Genomic DNA, 15,175 nt, shown 5'->3' on the forward strand with positions numbered 1-15,175 from the left:
CTTCCACTAATCTCTGTGTGTGTGTGTGTGCGTGTGTGTGTTTGTGCCATGCAACCATGTGTGAGCAATACACCCTCCTCCACATGCTGCGTTGGCATCAGTGGTTCAGGCAAAGTGTGTGTGTGTGTGTGTGTGTGTGTGTGTGTGTGTGTGTGTGTGTGTGTGTGTGTAGCTGGGCAGTGTACTGTATGTGTCAGTGATCACATCGCACCCCTCTCACTTCCAGTACAAAGACCCTGGTGCTCTCAGCATCTGCCTTAAGAAGCAGGTGTGGAATCTCTCAAAGAACAAGACTACAGTCAGACCAGTTGTTTAAGCTACAGCTTTCCACATCTTTTCTTTTTTTTGCACACTTTTATCCCTGCATACAAAGCGGCTCAAAACGGACACACCTGTTACGGCCTAACAGACGCATACAGTGTGTTTACGACAACAGCGACGTGCATCACAAAGGTCATTCCCTTCTTTTCTTCTTCGTGACGGGTCTCAGGCGTGGTGCTCTCATCGCATTAGACACAAAACACACAAGACAACACCCCCTCGTCACGGCTCCATCGAACATCGTCGTCACCTCCTGCCTTTCTTCTCAGAAAGGTCAAACGTCTGTTTGCTGAATAATAACATTAAGGTTTGTGCACTTAACTTTTTAAGAAATTGGAGAATTTGGACACTGTCTTCTAAAGAAATCTCTTCAAATGTAAGAGAGGGGAGAAACAGCCCCCCTTTGATAATGAATCGTTGAGCAGCAATTTATATTTGCCAGTGATATTAAAATGAATTAAACATTTGAAACCCTTGTTTACCTACCTATCTCCTTGTCGTGGTCTTTGTTCATGGTTTGTGATTATTAAGCATACGGGACGAGGACAAATGGAGGCTGTCAGGGGAAATCCAGCCCACCGGTTTCTCATACAATGGGTAATTTTCACGTAGAGGTTGAGTAGACGGTAATGAGGAGCATTTTTTTTGTGTGTGTGTGTGAAGATAATATAAAAAGAAAGCCTTAGCAGGGGCTTGATCCTCGCCAGCCATCCATTGTGTTCCAGAGTAATCTGTTGGCCAAATCCCATGTTTGTGTGATCACCGCCATCTGACTGCTGCTCTACAGGCAACACACACGAAGCTAGAATGGAAAAAGAAAGAGGGGGATGGGTTTCCTGAAAAGGCTGCATCCCTTCATGCTGCATCTAATGCAAGTCCTCTCCACCCTTTGCATCCACAAACAATCACAGTTCATGTTGTAACTGACCAACAAGTACCTTGACCTATCATGGCAGGAAAAGCATGGTAAATGTCGAATTGTTCAACAGTAACTCAACCTCTTTGAACACACAACATGTCGACTCTTAAGCCAGCCAGAAGACCACATCAGGGGCCACTCCTGTCAACTAAGAACACAAAACACTGGCTACAGTTCACACGGGCTTACCGAAGTTGGATACTTCTCTGCGCACCAACTGAACATCATGGAAAGGCCACAGCCTGCCTGAGTGTTGTTAGTGACCACATCCATCCCTATATGGCTGGCTGCTTCCAGCAATATAACCAGCCACAGTGGAAATGCTATCATATCATGTCAACACAGACCAAAACATCTGAGGAATGTTTCCAGCACCTTGTTGAGTCTATGCCACTATTAATGCAGTTCTGAAGGCAAAGGGGGGTCCAACACATTACTAGCAATGTGTAACTAATTAAGTATGTTATGCTGACACAGATCTTTTAGTGACAAATCCCATCTACACCAGGCATCCCAAACTTTATGTGATGTACTAATATATCAAAATGCTAATGACTGAGCTGAATACCAATTTTAACATTTGAAATCCTTAGGTCATTTTTTTTTAATAAATGAACACAATACTTTTAACAGGAAATTTGGTAAACTCTGGCAATTTCTGTGAATGTACAACAAAAACCAATTCTGAGCAATAAGCTAACATAGGCCAGCAGACTGACTTGGATAATTTACTCACCTTATGTGGATACGGTTTTTCTTGTCAGGCCTATAACTACACTTCAGTAGAGAACTGAAAAAAAACCCCTCTGTGTTTGAGAACTGTGGATTTGTGAATTTCTGTGGTTTTGAAATACATTTTCCATGTACCATTCTTGCTTCTTATAGAATCCCTGCTGTTTTATGCATATGTTTTTCCTATAACAAGTCTGGACTGCAGGTATGCCAGTTTAGCATCCAGGCTCTTTGGAGTCAGGCTGCTGGAATGCATGCAAAATGTGGCTTGACATGGTTTCACTGAAATTAAGCCCTTCCTTAAAAAAATGCAATTTGAATGGTGCTCCAAACCGTGCCATTACCAGTGACTGTGTGTTAATGCATCCTCATTGGTATATATGATTAAGATATAATAACCAACTGTATTTGTGCCATTTATTGGGGTCTCTGAACAAAAAAGAAATACATTCATGTTATTTATCTTAATAAATCATTTGGTTGAATCAATGAGGCTTTCATCTTGTTCACCTCTTCCAAGTGATGCAAAATGATTCAGTCCACCTGCACTCTGGCTGCTTTTACAGCACAGCTAATTTATTATAAATAGAGAACTGCTAATGTGAATCCTGAGTCATGTCTTTCCCCAAGAAAGCAAAATCGAGGAATCAAAAAGAAGAAATGAGAGGTGGAGAAGCAGTAACTGAAATTTAAAGAAACATGACCAGAGTAAAACCTTTACTGCTCTCAGCATTCATTAGGTATGATAAGTAATTTTCTGAGGCTATGTAATATAAATAACAATATTGTAATGATAAATAAATATACATTGATGAGCATGTAATTACTCCAACAAGCTGATATAGCCTCATAAACATATAAATAATCCATTAAAAATACAAAGCAGTGGGCACCAGTTTGTGTAAGCCACCATGTTGAATCACCATCTGGAATACAGTGGTCGAGATGGACATCTCAGGCACTGTAGCTTGCCTCCACCAGTGTATGAATGTGAGAGTGAATGAATAGTGGTATTGTAAAGCACTTTGGGTGCCTAGAAAAGCGCTATATAAATCCAATCCATTATTATGCAATACGTCACAGATGGAGGAGAAAAGAACTTGCAGACGTTCATGTGCTGTGGAGACAAATGTTAAGTTGTTTCTGCACCTTTAGACTCAAGATATGAAGGATAATACCTTTGTTTTTTTTTTCATCTAAGAAGGGGTCCTCTTCCCCAAAGAAGCATAAATGCGAAGGACGATGCAACAGGGCGATCCTCTTTCTCCTCACTTCAGGCCTCATGTCTTAAACTGAAGTCAGAGCTTCAACACACAAAAACGTGTATAAACACAGTTATTTATTCCTGATATTGTTGCTTATTATCAGTAGATTATATTCACAACAACAACAGCTGATTATAAGCTAACATTAGGCTAGTTAGGCATAATGTTAGGCTTGAGTATCCTTTAAAAAAAAATCAGTTTTCCTTATGATAAAAAGTTTGATTACATTATCACATCCTATGAGATTTTATTATTAAGTATCCTAGTCCAACAATGTAAGACCAACTTCAAAGAAAGTTTAATTAACACTGGCTCACAGCAGCTAACAGAGCCTAACAGCAACTATCGGAGGTTAACAGGAGCTAACAGCAGCAAAAACAGCTGCACTTGTCAAAAGAAAAGTTCAGGGTTTCCCCCTAAGTGTTTATATTAAAAGAATATGTTAAAATACAGTGCATACAAAATGGTTTTCTACACTAACTGATAGAAAAAAGTCATGTTTTTCATCTCTCTCGGCCGACTTAAACATGTTAGTCTTACAGTGGCCGCCGCAGCTAGGACTATGCACTGCAATTGGGAGAGGCAAGAAAACAGAATTTAGCTGAAATAACCTGGAGTCAGTGAGAATGTACACACTATAACTATAAGGATGTGACATTATATGGCAAAAGCAGTACATCCCTCTTTACAAGATGAGCTCATATAGTAATAAGTAAAAGTTATTCCAAGAAATCATTTGTATTGATAACAGCTTCAGCTTCAGCTTACCAACACTGATATCAAGTAACATTAAGCTTTATTGTATGTTAGTCAAGGATTCACTAGCGGCAGGCAGAGGTAGGACCCAAATGAAAAGGTCAACTTAAAGAGGCCGCTTTACTGCCTGTGCAAAAAAAACAATCGCTAAATACATGAACACAAAAATCTAATATGGAAACTGGAAACAGGGAACTAATTACACTGTAAAAAAAGTCAGTAAAATATACAGCAAAACACCGTCAAATTCCAACGGTAATGGAGCGTAAAATCAAAAACTTCCTTTTACTGTATTAAATAGATTGAATAACCGTTAATTGTGAGACTGGATAAAACTTTGTTTTTTACTGTAATAAAATGTTGAAATTATAAATATTTTCTGTGAAAACAAATAAATATGCATACATTTTACAATTACATATTGTAATGTTGAAAATGTCTGAAAAACTTAGATTTTACGGTATTATTTGAGTAAAACTACATCTTTTGGGGTTGTGCACATTGGAATTCACAGTATAAAGCTGTAGATTTTTAAGCAAACAAAAACATTCATTTTTACAGAAACAAGATGTTAAAAAATAGGGTCCACCGTAATAATACAACCAGTACATACCATTAAAAAAAAAGCAAATATCAGCAGTGAAAGACAATAAAACTGATAGTATTTTTTTATTTTAAAATTCAGATACTGATATACAGATTAAAAGTTAGGCCTGCAGTATATCATTGTTAACCTTCTGATAAAAAAATCAACAGCAAAAGAAGATGTTAAAAATAAAGTTTATGGTTGTGAATAAAATTGATTTCAATAATCTTTTTTAATTATTATTTTAAAACAACTTTATGTTGTTGTGTTTCACGCCATATTATCAGACCACCTTAAGTGGGTCCACCTTAAATTTTGAGTTTGTGTGATCGCTGTTGATTGGTAGCTAAACTGCTGGTAAACTGTGTACAGACGTTTTACGTTCGAATTGCAGAGAAAAAAAATCTGGTAGCAACATTGTGCAGTATGAGCGAACCATTTCACCAAAAAAAGGGGAAGCAAGGTAAGACGTGGCTGCAGCGGTCTGCAGACGTGACTTCTGATCAAATTCGAACCTCCTAAAGAAACAAAGAGCGACGTTACATTGCGGGATGACGTCACCTGAAAATGACCAATAGCGCGGCGCGCTGCTGAGCTGTGTGCCAACCGCTCTTTTTTTCATGCAGGAGACTCAAGTTGGCTTCGCTAACGGACACAGTTTTGAACTCGTATATTAGCGCCATTTATTGCTGCTTGGACCACAGCATCTTCGGAATTTGTAGACATCCTGGCAGCTTACAATTAGTTCGAGGTGAGGTGAGTACATGCAACTTCAAGTTATCTCTGTTATAAAAATCCACCAGCCCAGCGTTTATAGATAATTTTAGCAGTTCGTTTTTTATGAGTGAGGTTGTGAATTTAGTTAGCATTTGTGAGTTGAGTTAGCATTACTGTTGCGAGGGAAGCATTGCTCTGGATTAGTTTCTGTATATGGCGTGCTTAATTCGCTAGGGAGGAATTACCAAAGTACATGGAGTTATGTTAACGTGTAATTTCTGTGGTAAGGTAGTTCAGTCATCAAGGGGCTACGTGCTTCATTGTAAACTGCATCGGAATGAGCCACGTTGTTTCTTTCGGTGTATTGAAGCAGGCTGCAAGCAGACATACACCAGGTATGGCGCGTTTAAGGCTCATTTTTACCGAAGACACTGCCCCCACCCATGTCACTGGTGTGGTGGTGGTTTCTTCGTTTACATGTGCAATGGCGATGTGTGAACGTCAGTGTCAGAACTCTAAAGAGTTAATAGCTCATCTGAAGAGCCATATTGTGGAAGGACACGTGGTCACTTGTCCAGTAAGAGGATGCACAAATACCTTTAGAGTTAAATCATCTTTTACTGCTCACATGTCACGTAAACACAGAGTTTTCAGACAGCAGCATTGGTGATTTATATAGAGAGTCTGCATGTCAATCATCATCTGTTCCAACCACATCAGATGACTTTGTACCCTTGATTTCCGAGCCTGCTGCACAGTCTATTACACATGAAGATAACATGGAAATGCCCCCTGAATTCTGTGATCTTTTTCTGAGAAACGTTTCACTATTCTACTTAAAATTGCAGGGTCAGTTTCTACTGCCTGCTTCAACCATACAGAACATTGTAGAGGAAATGCAGAACATGCATGAGTTGGAACAGACATACAGTTTGGGTAAACTTGCATCACTGTTAAAAGATGACACATCATTATCAGAGGAGGACATCAACAAAGTCTGTGAGTCTGTCAAAAGCTATGATCTTTTTTCTGCATGTCATACCGGGCCATTGAGGACAGTGCACTCCAGAGCTCAGATCTTTAAAAAAGCCTTCAACTATGCGGAACCAAAGAAAATATTTTTAGGGAGAGATGAAAACAGAAAAGATAGGTTTGCCTATTATGTGCCTTTAAGAGAGACTTTGAGATGTCTGCTAGAGTCTGATCTGTGGCAGAAATCAGAAGAGCCCTCTACTGAGCCTCCTGCTGATGTTCTGTGTGACATAAGTGATAGTAAGCTGTTTTAAATAAAATGATTTTTTTGGTCAAAACCCATTGACTTAATTGATTTCTATCCATTAACATCTTACATGAAGTATGGGTACCAAATGGTTCCACTGAAACACAGTGTGCTGTCACAATAATGGTGCTGTTAGTTTGGTACTTACGAAACACTGTATAAAAGTGTAGTATCAAGCAAGATCAGCTTCATATTTTAAGACCAAAGGTACCACTTGGTGTAAATTGACCTTTATTCACATTCTTTTATCAGACATCTTGGAAATGGGGGGCAGCATAAGGAGTTCCATTACTAAGGTGCTGCCGGACCTGTCTGCCTCAATCCTTGAAATTGTACTGGAGGCACTACAATCATTAGGAGTGGAGACATCTGAGAAACAAACCAGTAAGTATTATGATTTCATTGCACAATAGCCATGAAGGACTTTCTGTTTTTTCTATTATGCTTTGGCCAAGGTCGAAAAAGTACAATTAATCTATTGTTTGTGATATTGTTTTACAGCACCAAATATGGAAATTTCAAGCCAGGCCAGCATATCGTCTCCATCTGTTTTAAGGTTTAAGGGTGGTGGCACAGCTAAGACCCAAGAGTCTCTTTCAAGGTTAGTAAAGTAAACAGATTCAAGAAGATATTTTACACATTTCTTTGTCGTCTGTCTCTAAATCTTATTTTGTCTTTATTATGATTAAAAAGGTTTGTTTTGTTCCTGCCCTTTTCAGACACTGAATTTGAGCAGAAACCATAAGGATACTCAAAGGACCTGTGACTCTCAGGAAATGGTGAGATTTCAGGTCATAATCTTTTTTTTCCCATTAAATTAATTTTCCTTTTTCCCTTTACAATATTGCTGTTTTGTTTTTGTAAACAGCATCAAATGAGAGAGACAGATGAAACAGTTTCAAGACAATGGCAGGAAAAAAATGCTGAAGATTGAAACAAACCTTGGCTGGAAATATTTGGTATGTGTTTTACCGTAAATCAAATTGTTGAAAAACATTCAGCTACACTGTAACACAGGGAAACTTGATTTGCACTTATTTTGTTACTTTAATTTCTTGTCTCATTATTTTTGTCAGTTATTATTGTTTATGGTGTATGCCCTTCTTGTTTTCCTTCTGAATGCAGAAGGTATCTAGCCAGTCCACAATGAAAGCTTCGTTGCACCCAATGAGTCTTCTGGCAGAAATGATGGCGGCTGTATTCTTTGGTTTCCCTAAACATCACACCCTGCCTGTTTATACGAGGCTCTTCAATTAAGTCTGCACCCAAAGATTCAATAAGAGGTAAGCAGTGGTATTATTCAAGTTTTGCTAAAGAAAGATGGACAGGAGACACTAATCTTAATCAGCCGAGCTCAGGTTCATGTCCAGGTGAGCAGTTTCATACGCTATAAAATGTAGATTGAATGATAGGTCTCATCACCATGCATTCAGCCATTAACTTCAAGTTCTATGATAAATCAATACGAAACTTAAATACGTTTTCCAACAAATTATGATTGTGATTAGGGCTGCGTTGTCTATGTATAACTTTTACACAAGTAGATTTAAAGTATAACTATTGCCAAAACGCAACCTGGGCTGTTTTTTTTGTTTTGTTTTTTTTACTGTATCGATTTTGATGTGCTCAAATTTATGCCCCGGCCCCCTAGTATTCCCATTCACTGGCTATTGACCACAAAACAAAATCACGGTCAATCTCAAAAACGGCTTGTTTGTCGTAATTATGCTTTTAGATATATGTTTGTCTCGTTTACAGTAAAAATAAAAAAAAAACTGAAAAAAACAGCCCAGGTTGCATTTTGACAATAGCTATCCTTTAAGAACTGTATATTTTACACTTAAGAAATCATTTATCATTAGATCTGGTTTTGGCAGCACGTTTTGTTCATTTCTGTGCATTTTGCTCAAGCACTGATCAGACTTTGTCCATTTTTTTTGCTGCAGAGGGGATCCTGCCAGTCCAAAGTGAACTCCTGATGGACATTGAAGTACTCCTGCAGAGCTTGTATCTTCAACACCATGCGCATTAGAAACTCCACCGAGTCCTTTCCTTCACCAAGGCAGGACCCAGTGACTCATTACTGTTGATAGGTCAGGGGCAGGTAATATTTTGTTTCATGTTTATTCATTCCTCCATGGATTACCAGCCATATATATGGACACATGCTGTATTCTCAAGATCTATGCTGTTTTGTAGGAATAGAGAAAATAATATGTTTAGTCTGTTTTCAAATGGTATGTCAAATTTTCTCATTGTTTATCAGTAATATTCTCTACCTTGGTTGTATATGAGCATCTTTAGATTTTTCTATATTTAGCGGTTGCAAATGTAAAATGTACGGTAAACCATTTATGTTCCTCATATTGTACTGTATTTTTAGCGGTAAAATACCGGCAGCTGTGGTTGCCAGGAATTTACCGTAAAATGTATCTGGTCAAAATAAAATGCTGTAATTTGTTATACAATTTCACTGTGTTTTTTACTGTCAAAGGTTTTAATAAGGTTTAACATATTTCTGTTATTTTTACAGTTATTTACAATAATAGGGTCTATCCTATTACTGTTAAATTAACAACAAATTACTGTAAATATTATTATATTATTACTTTTTTTTTTACTGCAAATATCCGTAAAAAGCTATGGAAAGTTGCATTTTTTACATTAAATTGCTGTATAATTGACAAATATATTTGGTTTTTTTCTATCATGATTTTGGTAAAATAATACGTTGTCTACCTTAAAAATTAGGGTTACAAAACCAGTATACCGTATTGTCTTTTACAGATTCCACATTTTTTACACGGTATATTCCTGGCAACCACAGCTGCCGGTATTTTACCGTAAATTTGACAGATTTTTTTTTACAGTGTAGGAATAACAAGGGAATAGCAGACGACAAGAGGATAAAGAGCGGATGGGAAACAGCAGGAAACACAGCTGGAAGTAATCAGACACAATAAGACAGGGAGGAAGCAAAACTAATCACACTGAACAAAGGACAGGAAACTGTCAAAATAAACCTTAGACGCAGATTAAGACTTGACACTGGAACTGTGGAAGAAACAGACTTGGGAACAAGACAGACTGAGGAGACAGAGAGGGCGAGAGAGTGGGGGACACAGAAAGGGAGAGAGACATGATGGGTTTGGGAGAACACACCAAGACTACCAGAGCATGACAGGGAACAGACTAAATGAGCAAGAATCAAAGGCCTGGAAATACTAATGACTAAACTAAGAAGAACAAGGAAACGAAACAATACCAAGAGGGAACAAAGAAACGCTGGATTATAGATCGAGAACCATGACAATTCTGGCTGCCAGGCTGTGAGGTATGCAAGGCATTTTAAGGAAGCCAGTGCTTTTCAGGCTGATGAAAGAGCTGTTTAAATACCACAGTGACTTCTTAATTAGAAAATGAAAAAACTTAATTTTGCTAGCTCTAATGAAACACCATCAGGCAGCACACCAACACACCTGCTCTTAAGGGTTTTCATGTTTTACTAAATCACTGCGATATCTGCAAGACCATTAGACCGCTGTGTTTGACATGTCTAACCTTTGTATTGGATGAGATCAAAGAAGCACTTACAGAAAACAGTTAGCATATGTCATGTAACCAACAAACACAACCAAGCTACTTTAGTAAACACAAATAACTTTGCACTTATTCAAACATCACACTTTATGAAGACATTATATCCAATAGATGGAGAACAGTATGAGGCTGAAAGCAGGTTAAGAGGCGAATCGTAGTCCTGTACACTTCATTCTTATAGAGGGTGTGTCTGTGCAGCAGATAGTGAGCATGAAGATATGATCGAGGACGGTGGAACGATAGTGAAGAGAGCATGGGAAACATGATGAGAGGATATAAGTGAACCATTACGCTGAATCAGGACAGCAGTGTCATTTTTCCCATTTCTGCAAATAAAACACATTTCTAGGGTATCGGCATTAAATTAGCATTTTACTGTTTTGTTTTTTTTATACCATAAAGAAAACAGAAGGAAAGTGATTTTTCCACAAAGTAACTGTAGACTACAGTATGTTGTGAAATGTGTGGAAACTGTGCAGACTTATGGACATATCACAGATTTTTAAAAATCAAACTGGTATAGGAACGGTCATAACTGGCTATCCTCATCACCACTGTGGTTTACTGTACTGTTGTCAGTGCAATTATTTGTTGAAAAATTTTGTGAGAGGTATGGATCATGAAAGCAAGAGGGCTCACAGAGACTGCTTATTTAAATGGCCACAGTCTGGTGCTCCAGCCCTGCTTGTTGATAACTGAGCTGTGTGTCCTAGCTGTCAAAGGCTTGACACAGGCTCAGCACAGTTGAATGATCAGGACAGTCCACATCTGCCTGACGGAAACTGTGTGCACACTCTGAAATGGGTTTCTAGCTAGCTAGCTAGCTAGCTAGCTATTGCTAGTTCAAGACCTAAGGCTGAGCCAAGTACACTCTCCAGCTAAGTGTACTGACATAACTCAGTTGCTGGTGTGTTTGTAGCAATGGTATTGACTTGTGTGTAAATGTTTGTTTGTGGGTGTGTATCAGGGTCAGAGGTTTACTGGCTAACCTGTCCACGTCCTAATTTGCCAAATAAGTCAAATCCAGCATCTTATCCAGGACCTGGATAAGATGGACCTGAACTTAAGTGGACCAATCATACGCAACCTCACACAGACCTGGATGGAGACATCTAATACAGGCACACACCTACATGACACACACACACACCCAAGGATCACAATCAAACAACAAATGACGTGCGCCATGGAAACATAACAACAAAAACCTCACGAACAAAGAGAGAGGCAACTTCAGGGATTTGATCATTTGTGGGCGACAAGTCACTAATGGAGTGTACATAATGAGTCGCTCCACCCCACTCACTCTGCCCACAGACGTGGTGGCTGTCTGATGGTGATCATTAAGCACTTACGTATGATCTGTATGTTTACTGTTATCGGCAATGTCTGATGTTTCCCATTGCCAACATGAAGCTATAAGACACAAATGGCACACGGCTCACACAAGCTATACTGCAAACAAACACACTTCTTTACAATTTTTACTCAACTGATGTCTTTGAATCTAGTTTTTCTGCAGCTGCTTTGCCATATTTCACTTAACAGCTTTCACACAGCATACAAACATATAGTTAACCTTCAGGAGACTGAAGTCAAGTCGCAGGAGACAAGACCTTTGAATTTTGTGTCGAAATCAAGTTTTTGTATCAATGAACAAGTCACTGTCGCCGACACTGTGCAAGCCAGGACGGTTAAATTGCTTAGATACTTTGTCAAAATGAGTGCGCGTTGGAAGTGTGCTCCTCTGATTTCCTGACAGGCTTGTCATACTTGTTTCTCTCCCACTGAATACCTACTGCACCAGTCAATTATTCTTCCACGGATGACTGACTGCTATTGTCTGTCACAGTGAATCCTCATTGGATACTCACTTCATGGGCTCAAGGTTTTACGTTCCACTTGGTAATAAAAAAGTGTAAATGTGCGCTAAAAACAGCACTTTTTCTGCAATGTTCGCACAATTCGGTACGATACGTACTCAAACATGTTCTATAATACTTTTAAAACAGAAAAGTATGGGCAGTGGAAAAAAGTCATCCTCTGTGCAGCGGTAACAAATTACTGCTGGGTATCACCGGACATCCTGACACTGTCTGTTTTCCTGAAAGTCCCGTCATGCTCGTTTTTGTGGTATGACTACTCACTGTAGCAGTCTATTAGTCGTCTAGTCATTTATGTCACACGTCTTATCTCCATTGTAATGTAACAATGCTCTTCCTATGTTCTGCTGTCCTTGCTTATCTTCCTCCTTCAGGAAAATGTTTATCTGTGTCGGTTTCCTACACATTTAACATTTTCTGCAGTTTGACGGAGCATTTCGCAACTTGTGACAACTCCAACCTTTTGGCAATAAGAACTATTACAGAGTGAGGAACCATAATCGGCACTGTTCACAAAGTCACCAAAGGACCAGTACTGGTCTGAATCGCACTGGCTAACCTGCATTATTTGACAGATTCAAATTTATTTGAAGAATTGTTAGTTTTCACAAAGTACTATGCACAGTAAACACTGACCGTCAAGATTTACAGTATCTTTATGAAATATAGCACGACTAATTATAGAAAATATATATAAAGAAAAGAAAACTGAATGAGAGGCATCAGCAGACTGTGGCTGGATTGCACCATTTAATCAGTCTGTCAGGTGGTGTTATCATGGTGCTAGCATTTTTGTTCTTGTGGGGTTTTGAATTCTTCCATCCAACCATTCGCTTCTGCTTATCCTTTTCAGGGTCGCGGGGGGAGCTGGAGCCTATCCCAGCTGTCATAGGGCAAGAGGCGGGGTACACCCTGGACAGGTCGCCAGTCTGTCACTGTTTGCGCTCACATTCACACCTATGGGCAATTTGGATAAATCAATTAACCTGTCCCCACTAACTGCATGTCTTTGGACGGAGTACGCGGAGGGAACCCACGAAAACACGGGGAGAACATGCAAACTCCACACAGAAAGACCCCGGCCTGATGGTGGAATTGAGGACCTTTTTGCTGTGCAGCAACAGTGCTAACCACCGTGCCACCGTGCCGTTCTTTCAGAATATATTTCAATTGTTATTGTTTAAACTGTGGAAGTTTTATTGTTACTCTCAAGTTTTTTGATGTCTTGGTTTCTGTAGTTCTTGGATTTCTGGGTCCCTCAAAAAATCCACGGACTCTTCCGAGGAATCTGCCCTCTTTCCGTTGTTTTTCTTTCTCTTTGTAACAATAAAATGATGTGAAAGGTGAAGAATAGGAAAAACGGGGTTGGCATTAGGGCTTTATTTTCTGTGATATCTTTGAGTTTTTGTTTCCTGTTTTACCTCATATTTTTTTAATAATAAGTTTCACTTTTGTGTTCCGGGTTTTGGTTCATGAATTGGTTCCTATTAGTAGTTTCAATTATTTGGGTGTTTTGGTATCTGTTCCTCCTTCTGTTTCATTATTCTGTGTTCATGTCTTTGTCCTGTGTTGCTCTCTCCATGTTTAGTTTAGTGTTTTGGTTATTTTCACAATTTGTACCTGTTAAGTGCAAGTGGGGGAATCAACACTCATGTCTGTATCAGTCTTCTTTTGTTAGTCCCTCTTTTATTTTGAAGGGTTGCTTCCCCTGTCATGTGTTAGCTTTGCTTCCTGGACTATCACAGTCTCTCCATAATTATATTCACCTGTGTGTGATTGCTTTGTCTGTGTGCACATGTACACATCACATGTACATGTGTAAGTTCTCAGTCAGGTCATGGTAGGGTTAGGTTGGCGAAGACGTTTCACCTCACCAACTTCTTCACTTCTAAAAACAAATGGTGAAGAGTCCCAGGTATTTAACCCATAGTGGGTGTTGTTCCCTTAAGAGGTGGTCGTGAGGGTCGCTGACCCACTGTTGATCATGTGAGTCATCACATTGAACCAAGGTGTGAAAAAAGGCACAAGTCTTTACCGTCACAGTGAGATCTTGTCGTAACCCATCATGTGACCTGTCAAGGTCATCCAAAGCAAGGAGTGAGTGGGGGTGACATTGCTGAAATGTCAACAATCGAACCACCTTTCTGAGCAAGCACTTGGTGACAGGAGAAGGAAAAACTCTTTTTTAATAGGAAAAAGCAGGCATAACCAGTCTCAGGGAGAGGCATCTATCTGCGACTGGTTAGGGGTGAGAAGGGGAAGACAGGACAAAAGACACACTGTGGAAAAGAGGCAGAGTTTAGTTATAAGTAATGATTAAATGGTGCATAAACGCACAGAGAGTGAACGATGAGTGAACGAGAAAACACTCAAGGGAGGATTCAGAGACAGCTGATCCAGCTTATATGTAAGCTTTATCAAAAAGGAAAGTTTTAACCCTAATGTTAAAGAGCACATCAAGTCACATAGGCCCCTCTACAATCACTCGTAGGTAAGAACAATTCTGTGCAAACTGCACAAATGTACTGAAGCGTCAGAGTATTTCATGCCCTGAATAGAAATTCTGCAGCAGCCAGATACAGCATGGCTCTGTGGCAGAGTGACAAGAACTCTGCGTGATCATCTTCCATAATACCTGACAGCGTAGGTTGAGGTAAAGGGGTTTCAATGAGTGTATATGTGCGGTTTGTGTCCCTGTGTGTGTGTGTGTGTGTGTGTGTGTGTGTGTGTGTGCAAACAGATGGAGGAGATCGTCTGCATGCGGGAAACAGGGATCTCAGTGGACCAGAGCGAAGAGTGCACATCAGACAAGATCAGTGCATCCAAGATAGAACAAAGGCGAGGGAGCTGAGTGGCCTGTACGTGACATGTAGTGAAGCGCTTCACAGAGAGCCTTGCTCAGTGCTTCTGAGAAACACCTGGCATATCAAAGCGCCAAAGGGAAACGAGTTTCAAAGGAGCAGGGCTGCCAGAGACTGTTTTGTGCCCAGGTCTCCACGGAGATGTGTGTTTTCTGAGTTATTAGATGCCATTATATACACGCATGTGGAGAATAACACCACTGAATGAGTAAGTGTTGAAATAACCCGCAATGTAAATGGCAACTGTTTTGTTTCC

The sequence above is a fragment of the Diplotaxodon limnothrissa genome, linkage group LG12, assembly GCF_057381915.1.
Source record: "Diplotaxodon limnothrissa isolate DT_005_m linkage group LG12, D_limnothrissa_male_GT1.1, whole genome shotgun sequence".
In the NCBI taxonomy this organism is placed as follows: Eukaryota; Metazoa; Chordata; class Actinopteri; order Cichliformes; family Cichlidae; genus Diplotaxodon; species Diplotaxodon limnothrissa.